The sequence below is a fragment of the Amblyomma americanum genome, chromosome 1 (genome assembly GCF_052857255.1).
Source record: "Amblyomma americanum isolate KBUSLIRL-KWMA chromosome 1, ASM5285725v1, whole genome shotgun sequence".
In the NCBI taxonomy this organism is placed as follows: domain Eukaryota; kingdom Metazoa; phylum Arthropoda; class Arachnida; order Ixodida; family Ixodidae; genus Amblyomma; species Amblyomma americanum.
This window is the reverse complement of record NC_135497.1, coordinates 331524628-331538702: the sequence shown is the minus strand read 5'-3', so window position 1 is coordinate 331538702 and position 14075 is coordinate 331524628. Positions and strand designations below refer to the sequence as shown.

The 14075-nt window shown below is 47.9% G+C and overlaps 1 pseudogene; it reads left to right on the top strand.

The window, feature by feature from the left end:
- The first annotated feature begins 3073 nt into the window (after positions 1-3073).
- Positions 3074-4071, top strand: LOC144120903 (protein disabled-like; annotated as a pseudogene).
- The last annotated feature ends 10004 nt before the right edge of the window (positions 4072-14075 follow it).

The window sequence follows — 14075 nt, the reverse complement described above, 5'->3', positions numbered from 1 at the left end:
ACAAAGGGCACATCCTTTGATATTGGGTGGAGCTAATCCTGTGTATGAGAAATGCGTAACCACTGCCTCCGCAGTACTCTGCAAGAAGGAATTTCGTTTTCTAAAAGACTGATAACAAAAATGCGCACGGTCGTTCATATGTCACCATTGCCACGTGCGGGGTTCTCGTCATTTTTTGTGTGTTTCCACTTGAGGTTGCGTGCCACAATATATAAGCTGTGGCAAAGCCTAAAAAATTCAGAAGGGCACTTTGTTGACCTAAAGGGCGGTGAGGCGAAAGCCTTTAGCGCGGTGTTGCTGCTTGTGTCACTGATGTGTGGTGAAGATGTTAATTAAGTACACAATTGTTTGTGAATCTTAAATGCTGCAGACGGTGGAGGGTGTTTGGGAGGCATCCCTCTGATTCGACGCCTTTCTTCAAACACTATCCAGCGTCGTAGACAAGGAGAACTGCGCGTCGGCAGGAAGTAGCGTAGTCGTTAGCACGCTCGGCTGCGGAACGGAAAGGTGGTGGTTCGAATCTCATCGTGCACAAAGATTTCTTTTCGTATCGAGTAGAAGAGTGCAACGGACGGACGGACATTTTGCCTGCTGCGTTCGTCGATGAGTCACACCGTGCGCTGGATGTAACGCCGGACGGACGGACGGGAGTATGAGCCATTAAAGGCTTTCGGCTTAAAAAATGGGTAGTAAGTCAGCGCCCTGTCTGTGTCCTCTTTCCACGTTCTCGCCTTTGCGCTATTGAGAAGAAGTTGGCCCAACTCCCCAAGCTACCACTTTCTCCGAAATCGATAGCTCGTTTATTAGCCGGTGGCTCGAAACAATACTTGCGAAGGTGAAAGCCAGACTTGCGTGCTGTAATGTGTCCTAAGGAAATGAGATGACCGCTTGCAAACACGGCTTCTTTCTGCCGAGACCCCTTTCCGCGCTTCGCCTAGGTTTTTCGCCCCAATGTTATATTTTAGTCGTTTTTCTATTCTTCTGGAACCTATTCCTGTGCGGGATACTGCGCTATGAATTCGCCTGTAGAAACGCATACTCGCATTCCTCTTACTTTGGGCCAGACTAGAACGGCCTAAGGAGCGGTACAAGACGTCAGCGAAATACAGCCCTGTTAATCTCTCGCCACATAAATTACGTTTTGCATGTAGCGCACCTTGAACTTACAACACGAGATCCACTGATTTCTATGGCAAAAAGAAGGGGCAAACATCTCACGCTTGCGTGACGCCATTTCACCAGCCTGCATCGGTTTGCCGCGTTAGATAGTAACCATCTCAAAGCTCAATTAGCGCGCCTCAGGCACACATCACACAACAGTGGCGAGGAACTGCTGCTTCTCAGTCTACGTGTTCTCGCAAGTCTCGGCTAGTGTGCCCCCTCTATGTATCGACATTTTAAGGGAAATGTTATTGAGAAACTGTGATATACAATGCATAACAAGCGACCGCAGAAATCGCAGGGTTGGAACCACATGTACCGAGATGTTTTCAGTTTTCTTTATTTTTGTAAGCATCATAACGGAGGCAAAGACGAGAGCTTCAAATTTTCGCTTTTTGCAAGCGTGCAATGAGAAAGTTTTTGAACAGTCCACAAGAGTGTCCGATTAAGCAGTTTTTAACTTTCCACCTATTACGTATCACACTTTTTTCGCTCACTGCAGATGCCCGCGAAATACAAACAACACCACGAGACATGCCCGCTTTCGCGCCGCGATTGTAGTGCTCTCAGACGTTCCGCGTAGGAACGAACAGGTCTTTTAGCCCGGTATGCTACCGCTTAAAAGACGACAGGGCAGCAACGCAGCAGCTGGCTGCACGATTTACGCCAGCGGTATGCTTGCCTCGCGGCGCTTGATGATAGGAACAAGCAGAGAGTCCTCATCGCTTAGCGCTTGCGTAGTAGCACAGCCAGCGCCTGCGTCGCAGCCCTGTCGCCTGTCAAGCAGCAGCACACCCGTCTGAATTAGCTGTATGTTGGCCGCAACGTTTGAGAGCACTGCAATCGTGGCGCGCAAGCCGACATGTCACGTGTTATTTTTTGTATTTCGCGGGAAACTGCAGACAGCGAAAAAGTGCCGATACATAATAGACGGAAAGTTAGAAATTGTTAAGTGCGACGCTTCGCGGACCGTTCAACAACTTTCTCTTTGGACTTTTTCGCGTATCTTCGCTGCTTGAGAAGGGGGTTAAACTCGACTAATTATGCAGTTAAGCCCAACCCAAAAAATAATGTTATGCTCCATACAGTAGTCAGCTACATGTAATTGGTCGTGTCGTCTTAGACTTCCGCGAACGTGGCTAAAGTTAGCTGGGACACCCTATATATATATATATATATATATATATATATATATATATATATATATATATATATATATATATATATATATATATATATATATATAAAGGAGACGAAGGTTGACGAAGGAGACGCCCCCCCCCCCCCCCCCCCGCGTGTCTGCCTGAGGATCATCCTCTCCTGGTTTGCACGGCAGAGAATTTAGTTTTTGCAAAATCCTCTCGCTCAACTATGGCTGCCGTTTACTCTTCCCGTCCTCCTCTCCTTCGCTGTGACCGTGAAAGGGCATGCCATTAGGCAGGTATGTGAGCTTCTTCACAGGTATGTCACTGAAACCGGGAGATTTTTGTGTTAACTTTGCGTTGCCTTTTCTTTTCTCACGAAACTAATTTATTTATGGTTATTTTTTTAAACGGCATTTATTTCCGCTTTGTTTCCTCGATTTTCGTTCCGATTTTCTCAAGATCTCGCTAAATTCGTTGTTTATATTCACAAAATCCTGTATTGCTATTTATCAGCCGCTTGAGATAAACCTCGATGAATTTTCTCCTGTTGGGATCCCCACCAAACAATAGCCAATCCCCCACCGTTGGTGTGTGCAATCGCTTGTGATGCAACAACAACAACAATCAGCAGCAGAACCATGGCCGTAGTCCTGGAGCCCTGGTCGAGCCGCCGAGCGGAACGCCCTTGGGACGAATAAGAAGACAACGAAGATAGTCCCCAGGACATATTTACTGAGGTGAAGAAGAAGAAGAAGCCTCGAGGAGGATGCCGTGAGCAACCATGCATCGACGCGGATTGATGCGGGCCGCCGGGCTAACCGCCGCAGCAACCCCAAGAAGGACGTAGGTGTGAGTCGTGATGGCGGCAGCAGCAGCACCGAGCACCGGCAGCGGCAGTGGTGGAAAGAGTGGCGTCCCGTTCCAGTTTGAAGGTGCATGAGGGGCTCGTCTTCCGGGCCAAGATCATCGGCAGCCAGGCGGTAGCCGAGGCCGGTGGGGACCCCATGTGCCAGGACACTATGTCCCGGCTCGAGATGGCTGTCCGAGCGTCCGGCGAGCATAAGACGCGGGTCCAGCTAACCGTCTCTTTCCAAGGGATCAAGATACGGGACAGCAAGACCGGGCAGCTGGTGTTCCACCATCCGATGAATCGAACTTCGTTCATCACCAAAGATGCCAGTGACGCCGATGCTTTCGGCCACGTCTGCATGACCGAGGACGGTTCCCACCACTTTATCGCCAAGACCGAGAAACGGCCTCCCAGCTAGTGGTGGCAATGAGCGACCTCTTTCAGGTGGTGCTGGAGGTGAAGCAGCACCAGCTGCGCATGGCCCAGCACGAGCAGCGGGAGAAGCTGCACGCCTGGACGCCACCCAACGACTTCTCCAACTGCGGGGAGTTACAGGAGGTGATCTGCACGCCAGAGGGTGCAGGCAGTAATGATCCCCTTGTGCCGGAAACAACTCCCACGGTGAACGACATCCTCGAATTGCAGTCTGAGCTCGCCTGCTTGCAAAAGGGCATCCAGTAGATAGAGACGATGATAGGCGCCGCGGTCACGCTGGCATCACCCCACCCGTTCGACACATCATTTGTGTTCAACCCCAGGCAGCAGTATCAGCCCGGGTCCCGTGCCTTCATGTCCGAGCCAGCACCACCTATGCGGCCTCCACCACCTTTGCTGCAACGACCGCCTCCTGTTGCCCGTGCCACCTAACAGTCCGCCGTCACCTTCGGAGGGATTCGGTCATTCCAGCTCCTATAGGTGGCGCGGCGGCAGTACGATATGGCGGACGCGGCGGTGATGGCGCCAGCGCCATAGCGTGCGTCTCTATAGGAGCAAAGCGGCTTCTTGGCAGTGTGGCATCTTTCGTGTGATTTTTAGAGTCTAGATAAGCAGCAGTAAATCATTCTTCGTTATCAATAAGATCCCACCTTTAAGTTTGGCAGCATTACAGGCTCTAAATAAATTTTTATCGATATGCGCATCGAATCGCTAGTTCTGAAGTGCCGCAAAAACTCTGTCGGCGTTGAAAATTTAGAGCTCAGCATAGTAAAGTGCGACAAACTTTGAACTGTAATTTTTTGCGCGTTCACTTTCTTGTTATAACGTCACTAACCCGAAAACAGAAAGAAACTACTTTAGTGATTCAGACAGTGTTACACTATATTTCGCGCGTTCATGAGTGCGGCCCTTTCCCGCATAAATATGGTAAGTGTATTTATTGCGCGCTGATCTTATAAGCACACCTTTGAATACAACAAATAAGTAGTTGGTAACACGGTCCGCGCCGTAATATAACTACACTTACCAATTATTACATATCAAAATCAACTTTTTAATCTTGGGCTGCATCAAACAGGCCAGGAACATCGAAATCTTTGAGCCTACAATTTCGACTCGTGATTGGCTCCTTGTTTAGGTACACAGAAATGTTTTACCAGTGGTCTAAATTTTCTTACGAAGAAATTCTGTTCGGTGCTCCTGAATGTGGGCGAAGCTTCACATCAGACTTAATTGTATCCGACTATACCCATCTGCAGCGCACGTTGGTCACATATTCGCGGTAACACGAGAGGTAATGTAGCTGTTGTATGAAGCGTCAGCCAAGGGGTCATTCGAGCTTCCATTATAATATAGTCGAAATTAGCGCTCATAATGTGTTTTTTTTCAACCTCATGACGACTGTTACCCTCGTGTACGGTCTTGGTCACCCGTGGTCAGTGCGTTTGAGTAGAGCACGCCAAGCAATGAATACTAAAAGTACACTGTAAGTAATAGCTTCTGTCTTAAGTCGTTGTGTCCGCCTGGCTTCTATGAAAACCTTGCCTGCTTTGCTAAAGCAAGTTGAGAAAACCCTGCAGACCCGATCACAGGCCTAATCCGACAGTAATCGCATTACGCGCGACACGGTTGAAAACAGAAGGGAGATAATTTCTTTATCGCTGCCGGGTTCTTTATCATGGCTTTAACAGTTTTTGTTCTCTCTGTGTATCGAGCTATCTGGCTATCGCCCGCGCACAGTCACCCATTGAAAAAACTGATACGAATTCAGAACAAGGCCAAGTACAGCGCTTGCAGCGTTAACTGACTTACGGCCAGTGAGAGTTTCCTGTGTCCTGCAGATGACAAAGTTAAGATGATGATGAAAACTGAAAAAGAGTTCTCGTGTGGCCAGAGCTGCATTCCTAGGGCCCGAAAGGGTTGCAGTCCCTCTCTGCTCACGGTCGACCAGCCATGTTGTAATTTGAGGGCATAGATTGCACGAAGATCAAAGCCAGTAACCAAAAGAGTGATGCTGAAACGTCCGGAGCGGCAGAAAGCCTCGCCCGTTTTGGTTCCGTCTACTACCACGTGCGATGCAGCGATGGCGTAGAGGTTGAGCATCCGCCTCGCGTAGAAGAGGACCGGGGTTCGAATCCTGGTGCCGCACAATTCTCCACCGGGTTTCAAAAAAAAAAAATCAGCATGTCTATGGAATTGCATAACCAGGCCTGGAGTGCGGCCTGATCTCGGTGACCAGAACCGACAACGCACTCTCTCACCAGAGCAGGATTTGGCCACCCTGGTGTAGTATACTTGGCCACAACCTTCTCTGACCAAACGAATTAACCCTCGGCCCTCAGTCCCCAGCGGGTGCGGAGCAACTGACTACGGCGGTGGTCAGACCTGTGACGCAGCGGAGGGTGCTAAGAATCTCTGGCTCCGGACAGGCCGCCATTGGAATCTGAACCTGGCAACATTTAACGCTAGAACTTTATCCAGTGAGGCTAGCCTAGCAGTGCTGTTCGAGGAACTAGCGGGAATTAAATGGGATGTGATAGGGCTTAGCGAAGTTAGGAGGACAGGTGAGGCGTATACAGTACTAAAGGACGGACACATACTGTGCCATCACGGATTAGAGGATAGACGAGAAGTAGGTGTGGGATTCCTCATTAATAAGGATATAGCTGGCAACGTAGAGGAGCTCTATGGTATTAACGAGGGGGTAGCAGCTATAGTAATTAGCCTGAATAGGAGGTACAAGCTGAAAGTGGTGCAGGCCTACGCATCCACATCCAGCCATGATGACCAGACCGTTGAAAGTTTCCATGAGGACGTAGAATCGGCAATGAATAAAGTAAAATCGCAGTACACTGTACTGATGGGCGACTTCAATGCAAAGGTGGGCAAGAAGCAGGCTGACGACCACGCGGTAGGTGACTATGGGATAGGCTCTAGAAATAGCAGGGGAGAGTTAAGAGTCGAATTCACGGATAGAAATAATTTACGGATCATGAATACCTTCTTCCGCAAACGAGAAAACAGGAAGTGGACCTGGAAGAGCCCCAATGGTGAAACTAAAAATGAAATCGACTTCATACTATGCGCAAAACCTGGCATCATTCAGGATGTGGCCGTCCTCGGAAAGGTGCGTTGTAGCGACCACATAATGGTAAGGTCTAGAATTAGCTTAGGCTTGAAGAGGGAACGGAAGAAGCTAGTGAAGAAGAAGACTAACTAGATCGCCGTGAGAGGGAAAGCACAAGAGTTTAGGATAGCGCTGCAAAACAGATATTCGGCTTTAACTGAGGAAGACGATCTTGATGTTCATACAATGCACGATAATCTGACAGCCATCATTACGGAGTGCGCTGTAGAAGTAGGCGGTAGGACAGTTCGACAGGATACCGGGAAGCTATCTCAGGTGACGAAAGATCTGATTAAGGAGCGCCAAAGCATGAGGGCGTCTAACCCTTCGGACAGAATAGAACTAACAGGGCTATCAAAGTTAATAAATAAGCGGAAGGTAGCCGACATAAGGAAGTTTAATATGGAGAGAATCGAGCATGCTTTAAAGAACGGAGGTAGCCTAAAAGCAGTGAAGAGGAAACTAGGCATAGGTAAAAACCAGATGTATGCACCAAGAGACAAGCAGGGCAATGTCATTAGCAATATGGATAAGATAGTTAGTGTAGCCGAAGAGTTCTACACAGACCTGTACAGTAGCCAATGTAATCAGAGCGTTAATGAGGAAGACAGCAGTGCACAGCAATGCGTCATCCCGCCAGTAACGAAAGATGAAGTAAAGAAAGCCTTAGAAGCAATGAAAAGGGGAAAAGCAGCTGGGGAGGATCACGTAACAGCAGATCTGTTGAAGGATGGAGGGGACACCGTGCTAGAAAAACTAGCCACCCTGTATACGCAATGCCTTTTGACCTCGACTGTACCAGAAGCTTGGAAGAATGCAAACATTATCTTAATTCATAAGAAGGGAGACGCCAAGGACTTGAAAAATTATAGGCCGATCAGCTTACTATCTGTTGCCCACAAACTATTCAATAAGGTAATCGATAATAGAGTCAGGGCAACGTTAGACTTTAATCAACCAAATGAGCAGGCAGGCTTTCGTAAAGGATATTCCACAATAGATCATATTCACACTATCAATCAGGTGATATATAAATGTGCAGAATATAACTAACCTCTATATAAAGCTTTCATTGATTACGAGAAAGCATTCGACTCAGTGGAAACTTCAGCAGTCATACATGCATTGCGTAATCAGGGGGTAGAAGAGACTTATGTCAAAATACTGGAAGATATATATAGCAACTGCACAGCTACTATAATCCTCCATAAAGACAGCAATAAAATTCCAATAAGGAAGGGCGTCAGGCAAGGAGACACGATCTCGCCAATGCTGTTCACCGCATGTTTACAGGAGGTATTTCGAGGCCTGAATTGGGAACAGTTGGGAATAAGAATAAATGTAGAAAACCTAAATAATCTGCGATTCGCTGATGACATTGCCTTGCTGAGTCACTCATGAGGTGAACTGCAAATCATGATCAATGAGTTAGACAGGCAAAGCAGATCGATGGGTCTAAAAATTAACATGCATAAAACCAAGGTAATGTTCAACTGCCTAGCAAGAGAACATCAGTTCACAATTGGCAGCGAGAGCCTAGAAGTTGTGACGGAATACGTCTACTTAGGGCAGGTAGTGACAGCTGATCCGGATCATGAGAGGGAGATAACTAGAAGGATAAGAATGGGGTGGAGCGCATATGGCAAATTCTCGCAGATCATGAGTGGAAGTTCACCAATTTCCCTCAAGAGGAAAGAGTACAACAACTTTATCTTACCGGTACTCACCTACGGGGCAGAAACGTGGAGGCTAACGAAAAGAGTTCAGCTTAAGTTAAGGACAACGCAACGAGCCATGGAAAGAAAAATGATAGGTGTAACGTTAAGAGACCGGAAGCGGGCAGAGTGGGTGAGGGAACAAACGCGGGTTAATGAGATCCTATTCGAAATCAAAAGAAAGAAATGGGCTTGGGCAGGGCATGTAATGCGGAGGCAAGATAACCGCTGGTCCTTAAGGGTAACGGAGTGGATTCCAAGAGAAAGTATGCGTAGCAGGGGGCGGCAGAAGGTTAGGTGGGCTGATGAGATTAAGAAGTTTGCAGGCAAAGGGTGGATGCAGCTGGCAAAGGATAGGGTTAATTGGAGAGACATGGGAGAGGCCTTTGCCCTGCAGTGGGCGTAGTAAGGCTGATGATGATGAATGTGTTTTTGACTATCAAGGGAAAACGCTGTGATCGAGTGAGCAGACGACAGTTCAAGAAGCGTTTGTGGTTATTCATCCACTTTGCGTATTATAACATGAAGGTACAGTTGTGAAGTTCTTGCCGTTCATATCGACATTTAGAAATCACACTGTGGCCAGAAAGCCGTGTTTAATCTAGAGAATAGACTGAACCTTGATGAAAAATCTTTGGTTTCTGCAAACGTCCGCCTTCAAAATAACCAATATACGTAATATCATGTAAGTGTTTAAGCACTGCACTGTTTTCATGCAGCTGTGACAGGCTACGTTGGTAGCATGAACAAAACTCCGAATAGGAGTGCATTGACGACACGGTGCCGTGGCGCCAACAGAGTACGTCGCTGATTAACAGACGGGTCAGTGGGCTGAAACTCGTCACCAACCTGCAGAATGAACTTAATCACCGCGTTTTGAATTCTACGTGTTCGCAGAAGCAACATCATTGTTATTTGAAAAGTTCGCACATTGTAGAATAACAGAATATGCTCATTTTTGACGCTCGAAGCCTTAGCTCCAAACCACTGCGACTGCACGCGGCGCGCAGAGCGATCGCCGACTCGCTGCTTCAGAAAGAGGCCGCGTGGCACCACCACCGTCGCTGAAACGACCGAGTAGCACAGCAGCGGCACCGTGCAGTGCCTCCGCGGCGCACATTGCCGTTTGGCACCCTGCCTCAAGCGACGGCATCTCTGCCCCCCCACGGCCTTGCCTGACCCTTTTGTTGACCTCGACCACCTGGCTGAGGGCAATAGCAGCAAGGGAACCAACGGCTTTGGGGAACTCAGGAGTCCCCCAAAGACACGCGCTGAGCTGGTCAAGCCGAGCAGCGGCTGGAAGACATTTGATGAGGAGAAAGAAGAGGACGAGGGTCTCCCACCACCCGCATACAGTATGTGGACAGCAACAACAATAACTTTGCGCCCCCGCCACCACCGCTGACCAAGCTAGACGACGGCTTCAGCGGCGGCAGCAACGCGTCCTCCGTGTCCCCATTCCTGCCGAACGTGGCCGCCGCCATAGCAGCAGCTGCAACTGCCGCCCCCTCCTCGCCCTTGTCCAACAGCAATATCATCTTCAGCCTCAACGTGGGACAGGACCACTTTGCTGATGAGTTCTTTTCGGCCCCTTCCACTCCTGGCAGCAAGGACTTCACAGCCGAAATAGGGTTTAGTGGAGAATAGAGCGCTTGTCATCATCAGTGATTCTTTTTCTTTGCACAGTTTCTCAATAACTTCTTCAGTTATGGAATAGAACTGTTCAGTGGGGTCAGTTTTCAGTTTCTTATAGAACACAGAATCAGCCTGTTGCCTGCGAGCCTCCGCGACATAGTCGTTATTGTTCATAGTCCACGTATGTCGGTGGGCTTGATGACTATGTCGCTATTGTTCGCCAATTCTTTAATTGCATTGCTTTGCTCAGCTGAAATATTGTGTTTAAATCGACGTTGCCTGTAGTAGGCATCCAGTACGTCGTTTTTAACTGCCTTTATGAAAAGATCAAGGCGTCTATCGCACTGGCTGGGAAGTTTCCACCGTTTGTTTGAACCCGAGTGGCTAATCGCGTTGTTTGCGAGAGGTCGATCGTACAAGTATTCGCGTAGTCCCGTATTTCTAGCGAAATTATCTAAGTGAAATTCATCAAAACCGCCGGTGCTGGGACAGAAATTCAACCCTCGTGACAAAGCAGTAATCTCTTCGATGCTTAAGCTATAACTGGAAAGAGTGACTATGTTAAGAGTGACTATGTTATGGGAATCTACTGGGCTATTTGATGTACTCACGATTGTTTCATTGCTTGTCAGAGCTTGCGAACACTCAGGCACAGGCACATCATCACGAAGAGGTTTTTTTGCTTTTACCGCGCCGATTTCACTTTCTTTTGACGGTATGTGTTTAGCAACGAGATTTCTTGATCTGACATTCTAGACTCAGAAAGAAACTGGTTCTCTGTGTCTTACAGCGACATATGATAATTATCATAATGGCACACGACTATACAGCTAAGTTCTAAGGATGCTTTCTTTAGCCTTTGATCACATTTAGCACGGTTGACAGAAGACAGATCTACGGCAGGCTTTTTCATAATAGTGATGCCTTTAGGAGCAATGGACGCAGCTAGGTACGTCTTTAAAGTAGACACATGTAGACTGGAGCGGACTCTCTTCTCTACTATGTTACGAGCCCGTAGAAAATTGCTATTCATGCCAAGAGAAAGGGACGTACCAGAAGAATGCTGAGCGCCTAGTCAGTTCCGTGTAGGCACCTTGGACACCTAGGCGGGGCTTGCGCACGGATGTAGCGCTGCACCTAGAGAGGCACAGGTGGCGGCGATAGGAGCACTGATGATTGGTAGGAAGGGGTTCGAGTTGAGCTAGACGTTCGACGACGTGGAGACGGGCTGAGTGGCTCGTAATCATGGGTCGAAGTACGCATTCCTCGAGGTCGTTTACGTGGGGGTTGGGCCGAAACGGCTTCCGTCTTCAGGTTGAGAGGGCCCGCTGTAATGGACGTAGCCACAGACGGTGACGAGCATGGTAGTGGTTCAATAGGCGCAACATTTAGGGACACAGCGGGTAGGGGAGGGTTGGGGCCACTTAGTGGGGGAAGGCCGCGCAAGGCAGAGGGCCAGGGTTGTGTTTAATCCAGCTGTCCATGTTTCCTTCATCCGTCTCCCAAAAGGGGACCAGGTAATGACTGAGGAGCAGGTGAGCTAGTATCATTGTCAGTTGAATAGACAAAGGCCGATACGCACCACGAAGACGAAGAATGGTTGTTGGGCGGCACGAAGCACAGCCTCCGGAGAAGGCTCGCTGTTAGCGCTACTCCCTCGAAGCTGGGGTGAAGCCCGTCATCAGCTAGGACACGGAACGGGGCAGCCACTCCAATCCATGGCTAACGAAGAAGACGTGTCGTGATTTGCGGCAGTTATTGCGTAGAAGGGCATTAAATATGCATGCTCTCTATTACAACGACGAAGGAAGGTATTGTAGTAGAACACGTCCTTGGGCAAGTTGGTTTATAGCTTGAGTGGATGAAGCGCACAAAAGACGCGGCACATAGGCAAAGACGGAGACGACACAGGCGCTGAGATCAATTACATCTACAGAAAAAATACAACCTAGTGATTCGTTTTCCCGCAGAAATTGAATGATTTCCAGACTGTTCTTGACACCAAACGGATCTTCCACTACCAGGTTATCGAGTTGTTTTTGAAGGCAGCGGCTAACAAGATTTTGCCAGGAACCTCTTTCGCTCACTATGCCTTGAAAGGTACACCTTCCTTGTGTGTCTTCGCAGTGAAAAACACATCCAAACTATTACGCTTGCTGTCGTGAATACTTTTTGCGAGCTTCTGTAAACCGAGTTCTTCACATACGGAAATTGCCCGAATTTTTACCTTTCCAGGTTTCAGTTTTGTAGTCTTGTAGCAGTGTATATATATATATATATATATATATATATATATATATATATATATATATATATATATATATATATATATATATATATATATATATATATATATATATATATATCCAACAAGCCAGTGCCTTTATTGCGACCTTTGGATGCGTTCATAAACTTAAGCAATCACTTGGTGAATTCTCAAACGCGTCTGTCAACAGGAAATCCTTTCATGTGAAACTCGGCATGATTAGGGGATTACATCTACAACAGAGGTGTTCAGTGTTCCTGCGGGAAACCGGCATTTCGTGTTTTCCGAAGGTTTCGATGGAACAAGCGACTCTCTTACGAAGGCAATGAAATATAGCTGTATAAATTGATATTATAGGGTACAGCTGACACCAAAGCGTCCTTTAGCAGCATTGCAATCGGCACATAATATAATACATCAGCATACAACATATAACAGGTGTTTCAGGGAAGGTGATCACTAATTTTTATAAACAAGCTTTTTGACGTAACGAGAATCAATTTGTGGCATAGTAATATGCGTGGTGGCGGACGTCAAAAAACAGGCGAATCATCTTAACTATAGTCGGGTACAACTTAAGAAGGCAGCGGCATTTGCCCCTCAAAGGCGGATGCACACGAGCCTCCGTCAATAGGCGCGCACTTCAGGTGACGTCATGAGCCGGACGGCCGGTGACCCCGCCGACGGAGAACATGACTAACATGGCCGCCCTCGCTTCGAACTGGGCCGAGTCGCGTCAGCTGTGTGCGTCTCCCTTCGTCAGAGTGAGTTCGAATTGTTTGTGGGCGTCTGTCATGTCGGAAATATTATTGCAAGCTTACGATGCACAACTTGTGCCGCGTGCGTTTGTTCTGAGCCGTGAGGCGACGAAAAAAGGTTGTGAACATCGGCGACTGCGCTGCGCTGCGCTGCGCTTCGTCTGGAAACAGGATCCCGCAGCGGCACACCGATGCAAACAAACATCGTGCGTGTTTGTTCTATGGTGTTTTGTTTTGCTCCTAAGTGAAGTTACGACGAGGAGAATTTGCCAAAGTCTGGTACCTACTGTGAGCGGCGGGTGTGTTAGTGTACTGTGCCCCTGCGTTTCACGTCGGACGTGGCGAAGTGATGGAGCAAAACCATTCTCAGGATAAATGAGAAAAGCGTGCGCGGAAGCAACCTCCAACACAAAGATTTGTTGCTGCCAGCTCAGCGCGCAAACGATCGATCGTTGGCAGCAGTATGACAAGATAGCCGAGCGTCTAGGAGGGCGTCGTTCGAGTGGTGTGTAGCACCGTCGATTGATCACTTTCCACCAGTGCTAACAATCAGTGACTAACACGCGCTGCTTGAGCGAATGCCATTGGATTATTAACGGCCAGGCGTGTGGGAGCAGTGTTTGTTTCCTTAATGTCAGCCTTAGTACTAATATAAAATTATGACCGATACACTGGTACCTCTACAAGGGAGCTTGGCATGAATTCGCGTCTCTCAATGGCTTAGAATTCTTCACTCACTGCATGCGCCAGCTGTAGAATGCCTGCTGTGACACAATCGCACATCAGTTGTGCTGCCAGCGCTCGACTTTCTTTCCCACAACACAGCATTGCGCTGCTTTTCGATTGTTATGATATGTTGCTACTAAAACAATTCCAAGACAGTGAAGGCAACAGAGCCATTATGTACATCAAATAAAAGTACGACAAAGTAGGCACAGCTGCTTGTGAACTGACTCCTAATACCTCTACTCGCGTCTGCATTA